This window comes from Martes martes (assembly GCF_963455335.1).
Source record: "Martes martes genome assembly, chromosome: X".
Classification (NCBI taxonomy): domain Eukaryota; kingdom Metazoa; phylum Chordata; class Mammalia; order Carnivora; family Mustelidae; genus Martes; species Martes martes.
The window spans coordinates 6,638,919-6,654,234 of NC_137897.1; the positions used below are offsets into that span (position 1 = coordinate 6,638,919).

The 15,316-nt window shown below is 44.8% G+C and overlaps 1 protein-coding gene across 3 annotated transcripts in view; it reads right to left on the minus strand.

Annotated features, from left to right (window-relative positions):
* The window catches only part of MID1 (midline 1), a gene marked incomplete at its 5' end in the record, with an annotated part of 104,088 nt that overhangs the window by 88,036 nt on the left and 736 nt on the right, over positions 1-15,316 (minus strand). The window lies entirely within an intron of this gene.

Genomic DNA, 15,316 nt, shown 5'->3' on the forward strand with positions numbered 1-15,316 from the left:
AGCTTATCTGGACAAGGATCGGCTCAACCTTCAGCAGCTGTCTTATCACCTAACACTCCCTTGTCAGAAGAAACGCATGGGATTAACTCACATCACTCACCTTCTAGAACACTCTTTTGCAACACTTTTTTTCATAAAATCACTTAGGGCTATATAACTCTCAACAGCACGGGGAAAAATGATTCTCCCTGAGCCCTGAGAATCAAAGATTAAGGCAGCAGTGAAGTTTTAGTAGTATGAAGTAAGCCAAGTGGAGAAAGCGAACTTCCATACAGCTGTCGTCACATCTGTGGGGGGCATAGCAGAGAGGGGGCATCACCGGGAGAGGGCACCATAAAGGGGGGTGGTCATAGAGATGGATAAGGGACACCTCCTGTGGGAGACAAATTTCATTTTGTTTCACCACCTCTAGTGTTTATCCATTCAAAGAAATCAATGACAGAAAGCCATTTTATCGTTGTAAATACAACTGATTTTTTAAGCACTTTTATTAAATGTATTCTTTAGACACAAAATGGAAGAGATAGAATAATCTTCTCTGAAAAATACAGACAAGTAGGGGCACCTGGGTGGCTCAGGTCATGATCCCAGGGTCCTGGGATCAAGTCCCGCATCGGGCTCCCTGCTCTGCGGGAAGCCTGCTTCTCCCTCTCCTGCTCCCCCCGCTTGTGTTCCCTCTCTCACTGTATCTCTCTCTGTCAAATAAATAAATAAAATCTTCAAAAAAAATACAGACAAGTAGGTAACTAACAAATACAGGTAAATCAGTCTCCAAGAAAAAAGGCCAGATTCAATGGCTTTTGAACCTCCCAAGGAACTGATTTTTATGAGTGCATTTTGGAAGAAGTGCTCCGCAAACAGCAAAACAGACCAGCACTGTGCTCAGAGCCAAACACATAACTCTCCACATTAATTGTGATGGCTTCATGTCCTCTACCTTGGCCTTACTCCACGGTCACTCCCAAGGCCTCCAAAGGAGGCATCTCTAGCTATTTGACTGAATACTCATTTGCTCAGAGTTATTCAGAAGAAATCATTTTCTGACTTTCCAGATGAAAATATCTCTTGGATAGAAATCGTGTTGACTGGCCTATTCCTTTAGTAAAACAGAGACACTGTGAAAATTATCATCATCTTAAATTTGCTAAGTATTTTCAACACAAAGACCTCCTATGAGACCACAAGTAACGAAAATCTCTGGGCGGTAGGCTGAGTACACGAGGAGGCCTATGTTAACTTACAGAAGGGCACTTTTTTAACTTCTACACAAATTGGGTGTGTTTTAGACCCTGCCTCAAACAGGAAGACGACATCAAATGGAAGAACATTTCCCGAATGCCGGTCTCTTTGTGGTCTGGCATATGGATTTCCACTAACCAGCTGTGAGTCCCAAACCAGGGGGTGACAAACTACAGCCCGTGGTCCCAACTGGCCAGCCACGCCCACCCATGTGAGCATTGTCTGTGGCTGCTTTCACACTAAGGCAAGTTGAGTGGGTTCCAAAAGAAACCAGACGGCCCACAAAGCTGACAATATTTAGTAGCTAGCTCTTACGGTGTTTGTAGACTCCTGCCTCGATGAATTCATCTGGTCCTCAGTTTCCCCATTCATAACTGAGAGGCTGTGCAAGACTGAAATTTTTTCCAGCAAGGTTGCATGTTAGAATCACTTGGGGGAGTTTTCGGAAAATCCCAGGGCCTGAGTTGGAACCCAGAGGATCTCGTTGCACTGGGCTGGGCACCCCACTCAAGGTGGTCTATGTGCAGCCAGGACAGGAACCACGGGGCTAGACAATAACGAAGGTGCTCCCAGGTCAGGGCTTTCACGATGTGACCCTCTTGTGGAATAAATCGTGTCGGCCTGCAGGAACAGGTCCCTAGAAATGAGGTGGACATTGACGACTCATGTCTGAGTCCGAGACTCACATTCCAAGCCTCCAATCTGAGAAGCTGAGAATCAACAGTTTTGCAGATAAAGATGCAGAGCTCTAGAAATATAAACAGCTCCTTTGGAAGATAGATTTAAAATAGACTAACAGATTTACTGAGTAACTTTTGAACTGTGGAAATAATTCACCTTGAATGTATCCCAATTAAAACGATTATACATCAAATGTAAGCCACTTGGGGGAAAAATATCTCAGCCGCCAGCCCGTTCTCTGCAGACTTCCCGCTTGGTTGAAAGCCCCAGGCTGTCTCCGACACAGACAGCCACACCTGGAAGGTCGCCCCGAACGTGAGCCTCAATGACTCGGAAATCTATGGGATAGCAGATAATGTCAAGTGCACCTCAGTCATATTTGAGGAAGGGATTAAAGAATATTTAATAAGCTTGCAGAGGTTTAAATATTGCTGAGACAGCCCGAAGGACGGCACGTGCGGGCCCAGACTGCTCCAGTCGGGCTGGGGGCCTGGGGTGGGGGAATCCGCCCTGCAGAGAGCCTTGCGGCGCTGCTAGCCGGCCACTCGGGGCAGCCACAGGTGGGGCCACTCGGGGCAGCCACAGGTGGGGGAAGCGGGGTTCTGCGAGGCTGAGTTTCCCCCATGTCCAAAGAGATTTGGTTTTGGAGGTCACACAGATAAGTCAACGCCTCTGAGAGCGAAGCTGAGCATTTCCCTTTGTCTCACTGGCAAAGACACTTTGGGTCAGGGGCGCCTGGATGGCTCCGTGGGTTAAAGCCTCTGCCTTCGGCTCAGGTCATGATCCCAGGGTCCTGGGATCGAGCCCCACATCGGGCTCTCTGCTCAGCGGGGAGCCTGCTTCCTCCTCTCTCTCTGCCTGCCTCTCTGCCTAATTGTGGTCTCTGTCAAATAAATAAAATCTTAAAGAAAAAAAAAAAGACGCTTTGGGTCAATCCAAGGGTGTCCTGGCTCCAGCATTTGGGGCCGGGTGATTTTCTGCTGTGGGGGTGGGGGGGCTTTCCTGTGCATTTAGGATGCTTAGCAGCATCCCTGACCTTGACCCCCCAGATGCCAGCATGGGCCCCCTTGCCTCACAGGTAGCCAGGATGAGGCAGCTGTGGACTGTTCAATTCACCCCCTAAGCAAATCGCAATTTCTTAGTATCCTGCCTCAAAGTGGAATTAAAGAGAACTGTTCTGAGGCAGCAGAGGACAAAATCTACACACAAAAAGTATACATATACATACTAGTTAGTTTATCCTACCCCTTGTGAATGACAAATGTTTCATCACCTCTGCCTGAGCTAATAAAGTTTAAAAAGAAAAAAATCAAACAGTCTCTTCATAAGACTTTCTCGAAAGAAATCACTGGGGAGCAATTTGTAGTTTCAGAAATGAATGTAGGGCCCTGAAAGGCAGTGTTTCACTCGCTTATGCGTTCAAAATTCAAAAGAATGGCTGGTGGGCTAGGTATGGTTTTCCTTTTTTATCTGATGGGCACTTTCTACCAACACAGTGGAGACTATCATCTGATTAAATTATTATGGGCCGTTCCATTTGTTTCAACAAGTAGTTACTACTGATAAAATACCTTGTAGCTTTCAAAAACGCTGTAGTCATTGAAAAATGAGTAATCCAATACAAAGGGGCTGTGTAAGATACAGTCACCGGGCTTGAGAAATGGACAAATGGTCGGGCCGGGAAGGCTTGTGCCCCGAGAATGTTTATAAAATAATGCCAAATGCTATGTAATTAGGAAGGGGGGCTAAAGACAATACGGAAAGTCTGAGATAAGGGAATTTCATTAAAAGCGGAGCTTGAGAAACCCTCAGGGAGCCTAGTGTTGGGTCCTTTCAGAATAATGTGGAATCAATAGAGGAAGGGATGGGGGATTGAGGAAGGAGGTTATTCGCTTGTATTTACAGAAACTTTACATCATCTGCCTTCTCAGAAAAACCTGTATTGTTTTGATTACGACAGAAAGAGGCTTAAAATTTGGAGTAAAGGAGGGGAAGATGGAAGTCTTCAGGGAGTCACAGTAGGAATGGAGAGGGGAGCCGCTATCCTTCGTCCCAGGCTTCTCAAGGGCCAAGTGTTACAGGATTTCATTCGGAATTATTACCTCCTGTTTGACCAAGGAGCAAATGAGGCTCGGAGAAGTTAGTTTTGCTTTTTTCCTTCACCTAAAGGCACACAACTTAAAAACTGCAAGGCCAAGCCACAAGTTGCCATCAGACTCCAATCCCGTCTCAGACTTGCTGACTCAGAATCCGCATTGAATCACAAGACCCCGAGTGGTTCCCACGTACATTTGTGTTTGAGACATTCTGGTCTAAGAAATGAATTTAAGCAAGCCTACAATTCCGACTGATAAGCAATCATGGAGAGAGGAATGCATAATAGATCAAAAAGCTTTATTAATGAACACAACTAACATAAAAATGGTAGTGACCATTTTTATTTGCATCCGTGCTTTGCCAAGAATAACTAAATATGAATAAGGACTCGGTGAGGTCTCTTAAGAGAGTTGAAATGTCAAACTCGTAGACTGCGACTCTAAATTTACATTTTTAACCAGGGCAAATAAATCACCACATTTCAAGTGATGAAATGAATTTAGGGACCGTCAGGAGATTCGTTCATTCCTTCATTTAACACTTACATATGGAGGAACTGGTGAGTTTTGAATAACTCAGCATTACTATAAATACGTAGAAATTATTCCACATGGATTTCCATATTCCAACTTTCTATTTTTCTTCTTTATTTCTATCAGGATGGAAAACAGATCATCTTCAATCACAGTCACCACATTCAAGGAAATTTCTTTGCTCCGTCCAGGGAGCCCTGGTGTCAAAAGGAAAGGCAAAAGTGCTTCATCTCTCCATCACCCGAGCTCTTTTTCCTCGTCACTGCTTTTTTCGAAGCGTAGCACATTTGAGCCATCGTTCTTTCAGTCTTAATCACAGGTGGTGATTAATTAGGGGCAAAATGGGCTCCCTGGGAATGAGCCCCCAAACTTTGATTTCTCTAACCATGGTTATGTTATTTAATTTCTCGTGGCCTCGTGCTCCGCATGATTAAAAAGGTTCCTCGGTACCAAGCTTCTCCCACCCACTAGACTCTGGGCTAGACACTCGGCCCTACATTATCTCATTTAATCCCCCCGAGATCCCTAATGAGCAGGTATCATCATTCCCACACGGTTGTTCCAAGGATCAAATAATACTTGAGAGTGCTTTGCAAACTATCAATCTGGAGATTTACCAGTGCTAGTCATCACTCCCGGTAATAGCTGCTCCTGGATGTTGAGTCAACAAATACCCTCGAACCACATCTCAAAACAACTTAGAGCAGCATCTTGAAGGCTCACTCCCTCTCCCTGCTACCGGCCAGCCTTGGCCTACAAGACTTTCTTCTAGAGGCGGGGAGGCAGCATGATGGCCTTGGGGGGCATCTCCCTCCAAGCTCCTCAGGTGGGGCTTCTACAAGTACCCGAGGTCTCCTAGATCTTTCAGAGGTCTGGACAGCCAGGTCGACGGTCAAAGGAGGGAGGAATAAACCTCCCTACCAGGCCAGGATATTCAGCCTAACGCCTAAGTTCATTAAAAAAAAAAACAAAAAACCCCCGCCAGCTGGCTTGGCAACACACCACCACTTCCTCCAGTCGCTTCTCACAACGTCTTCCTAGAGATGGGCCCCTTCAGAGCGGAAACGACGTCAGCCGCTTCCGAGCCTGATATTTACCTGACCTGGGAGCCCTGCTCAGGAAGGACACGGAGACCTCGGAGGAAAAGCACGTGAGAAGCGCTAACGGTCCAGCCCGTGAGGAGCAGACCTTTAATAAGAAAGGGTCTGGCCCAGATTTTATTACGGATCGGAGCCCTCAGCTTTGGCTGTGACCTGCCGCCCCAAGGGAATGCACAGAGCGAATGTTAGTATGTGGCCGCTGGACGGTGTCTTCCCCAGAAATGTGTTTCCCCTTCAGCTTTTGGAATTAGACCATTTCCAGACAGCGACACCGAAGTCAGCGATTTCTGACGACCGATCAGATTAAAAACTATCTCACGGATTGATTTCATAGAATTCTTCTCATAGTCCTTTTATACACTCCTATCACGTGTTATAATTACATCTGGACTTATCTTAGTTATTCATTTCTGCATTCCCAGAGTTTGCCCAGTGATGATCTCATTAGCTACAAACAACCAGTCATTGGGTGAATAAATAAGGGTTTGTTTTTTTTTTAAGTAGGATTTGATAAAGCAGATGGGGAGAAGAGATCATTTATAAAGGCACAAACGGGGTAGAAGCTTTTCACGATTCCCATGTTGTTTTAGTAATAATAACCTAGTTTATACTGATGTGAATAAAAACCCTTATTTTCCTGATTCCCCCCCTGCCCCCACCACTAGGATGTAAAGAAGATATAAGGGAGGAGGCGGATGACAACACAGCTGTTCTATGCATTCTGTCCCGGGGACACAGAAGGAGAACACTTAAGAACGAGTTCAGGGTCACTACAATGCGGGGGCTCTAAGCGTCTCGAGCCTCTCCCTTCTGCAAGCCCCTGAACTCCAGAGCCTTCCTCCTCTTCCAGCCCTAGCCAACACCAGAGCCTCTTCTTCCGGTTCTAAGGGAGACAGCTGCTAACAGAGCCCAGGCCAGCTCGCTCTGTCCCTCCTTGACCCACCGAGGGCAGGCTACGACAGAAAAGAAAGCTGGCCGATGGAGCCTGTGACTGGTCCGGGCTGCCTGCCTGTCATGTCATCTATATTCGTCTCATCTGTCTCTACGTGTCTGTAAACGTGACAGTCATGGCAGACACCTCGGCCAGCTTCTCTTTCCTAGGAAATTGCCACAGGGCCTCCGTCAACACCTGTGGTATTGATTCCATCAGATAAAAAGCAGGAGCGTGAAAGACTAGCTCATCCACCACGGACTGGACTTCAAAACGGTGCCTGTTCTTCAAGCCCTCTCTTTCCGTCTACTACTCGCTGCTTCTTAAAAGTCCATTTTACTACCTAGCTTGGTTTCGAAAGAAGGACAAATCAAAGTTTCCACCCAATTATAATTCCCCTGAAGGTTGTTCAGTTTCCCATGTCAGCCAGAAACACAAATCGACCCTATAACCACTGAGTAATTTATGATACTGTCAGGAAATCCACGATTGGATTACACCAATGAAGCCTTTACTGTAACAGTAAATGCCCAGATATAATAATACCTCACGTTCACGGAACGCTTACTATGTGCCAATCACCACGGTAGGCACTTTACAAGCATTTTCTTTTTTGATGAGAAATGCAAAATGTGTTTCCTCTGTCAGCTGAAAAGCTATCCTCACGGGTATGCAAAGACTTTAAGTATCATGCCTCGAAGTCCAAAGCATCAAGCGAGTAACTTTTAAGTGGATTTTGTGAATGCAATTTTATCAGATTTTTCCAGAACACTTACATCACCTATTGAGAATGAATAAAATCTTTAGCCACATTCACTTTCTCAGGCCACTCACGTCTTCTTTATTACTCATCCAGTATTGAAAAGAAGGACTTAATTCATGTCAATGACATGGAAGGAAGGAGAATTTTGAATATCTCAGCCCTAAAAAACCAACAGTTTAGTTAATGTAATTTCTGCATATTCTACTAGCTTTAACTCTGGAACCACCAAGATGAATCGCATTCTTTCAAAACTTTTCAACCAGAATTCAAGTACCATGCACAAACAGATACTCCTCACTTACACTCACTCAGCTTGTATATTTAAATAAAATTAAATTGTTATCTGTATATTAAGACACTCAGGGAAAAAATTCCCCTGAGGGAAATGAATGAGCCCATTTAAGCTGCAATTAACAGTTCATTTGTTTCCACGTGAGCATCCTCTTCTCTGTGGTGTCCCTGAGGGCACCGGGGTCCATCTCTGTGAACCTGCCTCTTGACATGAGGTCCGGCCCCTCAAGACAACCCAGCCTACACTGGCGCAGCAGTAAAAAATAACGACATAGGGATGTCTTTTTTTTTTTTTTCTTAAGATTTTATTTATTTATTTGTCAGAGAGACAGAAAGAAAGTGAACACAAGCAGGGGAAGCGGCAGGCAAAAGGAGAAGCAGACCCCCCGCCACGCAGGGAGCCCGATGCGGGACTCGATCCCAGGACCCTGTGATCCTGACCTGAGCTAAAGGCTGCCGCTTAACTGACTGAGCCACCCAGGTGTCCCAGCATGAGATATCTTGAAGCAGCTTTTTTGGTGGTCCTAGAGGCATCGGCCTACATCCATGATGGTGGCTTATATTCAGGCCAGTTGTGTTCCAAAGCACTGTAAAATCACCGTATTTAGTCTCAACGCCTCAAAAGGAGCCTCAGGGATGCCCAGAGCACTGAGAGGCAAGATTCATGTGCTAGCACTGGCAGCTGCGGCAGGAAAGAGCGGAAGACACAGGACAGACCGGGCCACAGAGTGGCTGTGTCCAGCCCTGGTGCAGGCACCTTGCTGGGTGCTCGGCGGCAATGCCTGTGACGGCTCTCGGCCCGCAACTCCTCATCTGCAGAAGGGGGATAAGACAAGGGGTGCACCAAGGTTGCTTCTGGCTCTAAAACATTACTTAGCTGTATGGCAGGCATTCAGAGGCTTGAACGGCACCCTTCTTCGAGTGACTCAAAGAGTCGGAAGAAATTAGCACACGTCATCCCCCATGTGTTGCGCTGCACCAGGAAAGCAGGAAAAGAATCGCATTGATGCTTGGATCCAAGAGCCAAGTGGCGATAACACCCTCCTGTTTCTTCTTCATCTTCCCGGGCAGGATGCTGAATCCCCACCGCTGCATGTTTCTGTTGACAGTGTGGTGGGTTTTGAGCTATGATACTACTTCACCTTGTCACTTTAAAAAGAGACCATAAATTGTAAAGAAAGGCGAATGTCTTTTCCCCCTCTATTTCTTCTGTGGACGCGGATATGTTCATTTGACCTTACCTTGAGAAAATATGCATTCCATCAGCCTCTCTCTCAAAAACAAAGTCACTTCAGTGTTAACCACATAGAGAAGAGTAAAAATGTCCCCAACTCTTAGCTTGGCATTCAATGGCTTTCAAAATCTCCCCCAACATGATTCTTCCAACATTCTCTCTCCTGGCCCCTCAGTCGGCACCCCAGGCTCTAGCCAGCATTTAGAATCTCTAAACCGTCTTGCAGATTCCTGCCAACAGGTCTCTGCTGGCCTCACTCCTGAGGAAGGCCTCTCTCTACTTTGATGCATAATCCAACGATCTGTCATGGCAGCTTAAAACCCACCACCCCGAAGCAAGGTTTCTTGTCTACTCAAGACCAGTCATCTCTTCCTCCTTCAAATCCCGAAACACACCTCTCTAACCCATCAATCCTGGACACGTCCATCAACAAGTGTTTATTCACTGTTCTGCCTCTGCCCTTTGCCAGGGGCTTTAGAAACAAAATGACAAAACACATTAAAGCAACAACATGGACCCTTATCTCACAAATAATACAAGCTATATTATAAAATAATTGGAAGGCGGTCTTCCTCCCAAGTCCATACCTTACCATCACACCACGCCATTCTAGCCCCTGGTATCCAAGAGACACTGTTTTGTTCTAACATATATTGCGGGCTTCCTCTGTTCTAGGCACAACAGTGAGGGTTTACGTAAAATATTTTATTTTGTTCTCCCAAGTGTCTATGCACGTAAGTATATCGTTAGCTCTGTTTTTTGAACATTAAGCAATGTACCCAAAAATTACATGTGTTTACACAGCCACATGACTATATACTTATCTGTGCATTTTCCAGAACTCGTCAAACTTACTGCAAACGATTCCAATAATAATAAAGCATCAGGCAAAAATACCTTCCTCTTTGCAGGTGAAGGAAGGGAGAGGAGATTCTTCAGGGAGAAGGATGTGGCCTTAAGCTTACTGTTAAAAACTTATCCTCGGAGATGTTTTCTTTTACTCTGTGTGTCATAAATCCTTTTGGTACCAAATGAAGAAAATTCAAATATAGGTTTAACGTAACTTACAAATACTTGGAAACCATATTTTTATCATAAGGGGACTTTAAACATACATTGCAGATTGAAAGAAACACAAGCAGAACTGTATTTTGAAGGGCCCAGTTAGAACTGGTGAGACCCCATATAACCAAAACATTTTACAAGACATATGTCTGACTCACCCACATAGCCCACTGGTATGTGGCAAAACGTCATAAGGTATAGCTATATTTTAGATTAAAATCTAGCCTGGAATTATTGTGAACTGGTTTGAATTACTATATAGGGTTGCACAAGGGATGTCATCTGAGATAACAATAAAAAAGAATGACTAATACCGGGGAATTTACAGACATCTAGCAAATTCGATACTGTTTTCTAATAATAGGCTTGGAATGGTGGTGCAACGGTCCTTTTCTGGGAAGCCATTCTCTAGTGCTCGGGTTTGGGGTTGGTGTCCCAGCTTTGGGCATGCTGGGCCTCCCTCCGCCACCAACAGACGTTTACGTGATTGGAATTCTCTACTAGACTACAAGTTCCATGAAGAAGGAGACTATGTCTGTTCATTTATTAAGCATCTATGAGCTTACTATTTGGTGGCCTGTTAAAAAAACCTAGATGCCAGCTACCACTGACTGGAGGATAAATGAAACAATGGGTACGATGGGTCTACCAAGTGTCCCTCACACAGTAGCACGAAACCCATGTGAACACCACTCGTTGAGACTCAGTTTCTCAAAATCCACACCATTCAAGCCAACGAAGTGCAATATAGACCACGATACTGGTTCGCGTCCAGGTGGATAAAATAAAATATCCTGTAATAACTGGTTCTGCTCTTATTTAGAAATTCTCTTACAGAATGTTTCTTCCTACAGAAGGATGAATACCTACAACATTATTATGAATTCAAGTTTCATGCAGGGTTTGTAGTCGATCACCGGCCAAGCAGCTGACAAGAATTTGTTGAGAATTAACGATCCGCAAGCCCCCGTGGTCAGTCTTAGGTGAGTAATGTGGTGGTGTGAGCCAAAGGGCTCTGCCTAACCTTAGGTGATAAAATCCTTGATGGAGGGATAGTATGTGGTCAGTTGACTAGACAATTAGGTATACACTGAAGTCAGTAATGGCTATGGGTTGAATTGTGCCCCGTCTCCCAATTCACATGTTGAAGTCCTAACCCCCAGGGCTTCGGAACGTGACCTTACTCGGGTACAGGGTCACTGCCAATATACTTAGTTATGATGAGGTCATACCGGAGTACAGTGGCTCCTTCCTCCAATACGACTGGTGTCCTTTATAAAGCAGGGAGATGCGAACACAAAGACAAGCACACGAGGAGAATGCCGAATGAAGAGACGAGAGAAGACAGCCACCTAGGACCCAAGGAGAGAGGCCTGGAACGCAGCCTCCAGGACTGTGAGATAGTAAGTATCTGTCCTTTAGGTCACTTTGTGGTCCCTTGTTACGGCAGCCCGAGCAAATTAATACAGTGCTAAATACTAAATTCTTCTCAGGGATCAGGGTTTCTCGACCTGGGCGCTATGGACATTTGGGGCCGCATAACTCCCTGTGGTGGGGGTCCAGCCTGCACAATGGAGGGTGTTCCAAGCATCGCCAGCCTCTGTCCAAGTCGGGGATACACCATGCAACACACACACACACACACACACACACACCCCTTTCACTGGAACCTGTACTATATAGGCTACTATTTTCAAAGAAGAAACAAGTTCTAGAAATTCTAAGGAAAGAGAAAAAAAATGTCTAGCCACGTATCCACTAACAACTTTCCCAAATGCAAATAAAGCACAGCACTTTCAAAATGATGGAAGCTCACAATCTACAGATGAAACCCAAGAGCAAAATCCCTCTCCTTTACCTCCAGATGAAAAGGACGACGCAGGAAGGTGGAACTTTCATTGGAGTCTTTATCAAACGATGACAAAAGTCCAGTGGGACGACCCATCGAAATGGGCATCACACAAATAAACGCCTGGAGCCAGCCTTGGGAGTCACAAATGCAAAACAATGGCCTGGACCTTCACCATCAGCTAAGTTGAAGTAGGGCTTTGCCAAAGTTGTAGGGCAAGGAAAGGTCAACTCTTCTCGGTTTGTGTATTTTTATAGCTGTAACTAGAGAAAAGAAGCAAGAGCCCCCACACTGTATGCTGGGATAGAAAAAAATGGAATCACCGCATTGTAACTCCTTGAAAACTCTGTAATACATTCTATTAAATTCTCTTCTATGTTCTGTGGTTCACGAATCAAACTTTTAATCCAGACTTGAGGACTGAGAGCCTTCTGAAAATTCAATTAAAATGATACAAGCAGGTCCACATTATGACCTGCTCCACTTAGAGACATGCATTTGGCAGGAAGACTTTCTTCTTTTTATCTTAAAACTGAGTGCAGGAAATGCTGGTTTAATTTTCTCTTCGCTTCAATATTTTATGAGTGCCTCCCAATGCCTAGTGTCTGACAGCACCAGATTATTGACACGGTGCTATTTCAGATGACATGGAAGATTTTAGTTGCATGAATCCTACATGTTGGAATTTTTATGCCTTTTTTTTTCTTTTGTGTCCGGAAAGAGAGTTGTAATGTACAAAAGTATATTCCAATTCTTTACATAGGCACGTGTATATATACTGAGACCTAATACGAGTAAAAGTGACCCCCAAAGTTTAAGATTAGTGCGAGAAATAACTGTTCTTCATAATCACTGCAGAATTCCCATCTTCAAATAATGGACCTTTTTTTTTAAAGATTGTATTTTTGTTTCTTTGTCAGAGACAGAGAGACCGGGGAGGGGGTGACACACACGAGCACAAGCAGGGGGAGCAGCAGGCAGAGGGAGAAGCAGGCTTCCCGCTGAGCAGGGAGCCCAATGCGGGGCTCGATCCCAGGACCCCAGGATCATGACCTGAGCCGAAGGCGGATGCTTAACCAACTGAGCCACCCAAATAATGGACTTTTACTAACACAAGAGCAAACACATTTTCCTAAAGGAGACACCTGCGTCCTTACATAGCCAAATAAGTGGAGCACCTCTACTATCTTCTCAAGGAAAGCACCCTCACATTTCTCCATGCTTTATATTTCCACATCGTTACAAATCTATTTCTGTACGAGATGCTAAAGCCACAGAAAAAGACACAGAGCACATCAGCTGTTCAGACCAAAGTAATAATTAACAGAAAATACCTTTCCTTGGTTTTGGTCCTCTCAATATGATATTACTTTCCTCAAAAATTAGTGTCCATGTTGTACTTGGGTTTTAAATAAACAAAAAGCATATATGTTCATAAATATGTGATAACTGAAATATCACAAGACAGCCGAAACATCAATATATTCTTACAATCTTTCTATTCTAACGTAAGTGGCGTGTTTTAGGACAAACATGCAATGCTAGCAGGTTACCTGTTTAAATGCTCATAAGCACATTTTGTGAAATGATGGTAAATAAATGCTCATAAACATATTTTGTTGAGTGGCTATAAAAGTGCTTTGGTGTACTGGGTGCTGTTTATATGCTTCTATTTCCGTAATAGAAGATAAAATATACTGTACTGCTAACTGTCAGGCCCTCTGGTGACCATATCGACGACCGCTAACCCACAGGCTTGATCAGACAAGTGCGTAGGGCTCATAATTGAAGAGTTTCATTTTCATCACAAAAGCCTAGAGCAGGACAGTGTGTCCTCATAAATTTGAAGACATTCTGTAAATCATTAGTAACTCCTTTATGATAGCCCACAAATAATGAGAACTTGGCTACCAAGTTTAAATATCAAGTCTGAAGGTTGCTGAATACTGAACATCGGTCACTGTGGTGTTTGAACGACCAATCATTAAAAAGCAGTGTTAATCCAGTCAAAGGAACATTTTGAGGGGTAAGGAAAAGACCGCCGTCCACCACGTTCGCGTTTTGGAAAACAAAAAACACCTAGGTCCACTCATCTTAAACATCCTGCCGGCAACCGAAAAGGGGCGGCAATGATCACCTCGGTTTCTGAGACAGACTGCCCACGTCAGTTTCCGAAGAGCATCCGAGGCACAGTTCCCACACGCGCTGCCTTTGCTCTCATCATGTCTCGAGGTGTGCTTTCGGCTAGGGCTGCGCACTACGCTAGAAAACCAGTCGGCATCCGTCTCCCCTGGTCCCCAGCACCTACATCCTCGGGCTTAACTTCCTCTCCAAGTTCACAGATGGGTTTGCACCGACAGTCCTCGGACGCTAACAAGTGACAGATGCCGCCAGGTGAGGCTTTTGTTCCCCAAGTGACATCCATAGCAGGATTCACTCAGCTCGCCAGTTTCCCTCAGCATCTCAAGAAAGAGCCCGACCACATCACAGGTGTGGTCCCTTAATCCCAGCGTCACAGAATAAACTCGGAGCTCCCAGTACACACAACCACCCATTAGCGCACTGAGGAAAAGTGACAGGAACCGTTTGTGAGAGGGGTCGATGTGCCCCGAGTGGTAACACTCTCACTCATGTGATTCATTTTTTTGTTTGCTCAACAACGCGGTGTGTGTTTTTCCTGAGAGGAAGGGCTTTGATATATATTTACTCAAAGCTCTTAATTTATACTTCCTTTCCTTTTAATTGGCGTCTTGTGATCTAAAATTAACCAGCGAGGGCGGTATCTCACTATTAGAGCAAACTCTCGGCTGAGTTTGCCGTAATTAGACCCACCGTCGCCTGAAGTTCGACAGACATCTGGAGACCTGACTTATTTCTTCCCTGGTGCATTCTATCCATATTTAGAGAGCGATATTTTTAATCTGACATATAGTCATATTAATTATCATTCCCCGTGCCGGAGTTAGGTTAATAATTTCATGTTAAAAGTGAAGTTCAAAGAGTCTCACCTGTGACGTTACCAAAGGAAAAGCCTACACGAAAAGGAATTCCTTGCCAAAACCCGAGACGGTCAGAGCACTCTAGCTCACCAATAAGCCGGATAGCATTCACACAAGAAATACAAGGTCACATGTCCTCTGAAATCGCACATTTGCTATAGGCATTCCTCCCCCTGTCCTTTTGTTTGTGCGAGTAACTGGGTACAGGTACAGTTCCAGTGAAATTAGCTTTCCTGAATGAGTGAAGAAAATAAATACCCCCAAATGCCCAAAGTCAGATTTTTATCTGCTCTCCCTTCTTTCCTTCTCCTCCCCGCCCCCCGTCCGCTCTCCCCCTCTCTCCCTCTCCCCTGCAAGGACTGAAAATGACCCAGATTTTTCAAATTCGCCCTCACCCCGACAACACTAACATTACAAGCAGCAGTCAACTTTTACAAGATACCCTGATTGTGCGACATTTGCAGGCTGCCAAAAAATCGTGCTAAAACTAGTCAGATAACAAAGGTGAAGAGAAAACCTTCACCTGCCGTGCAG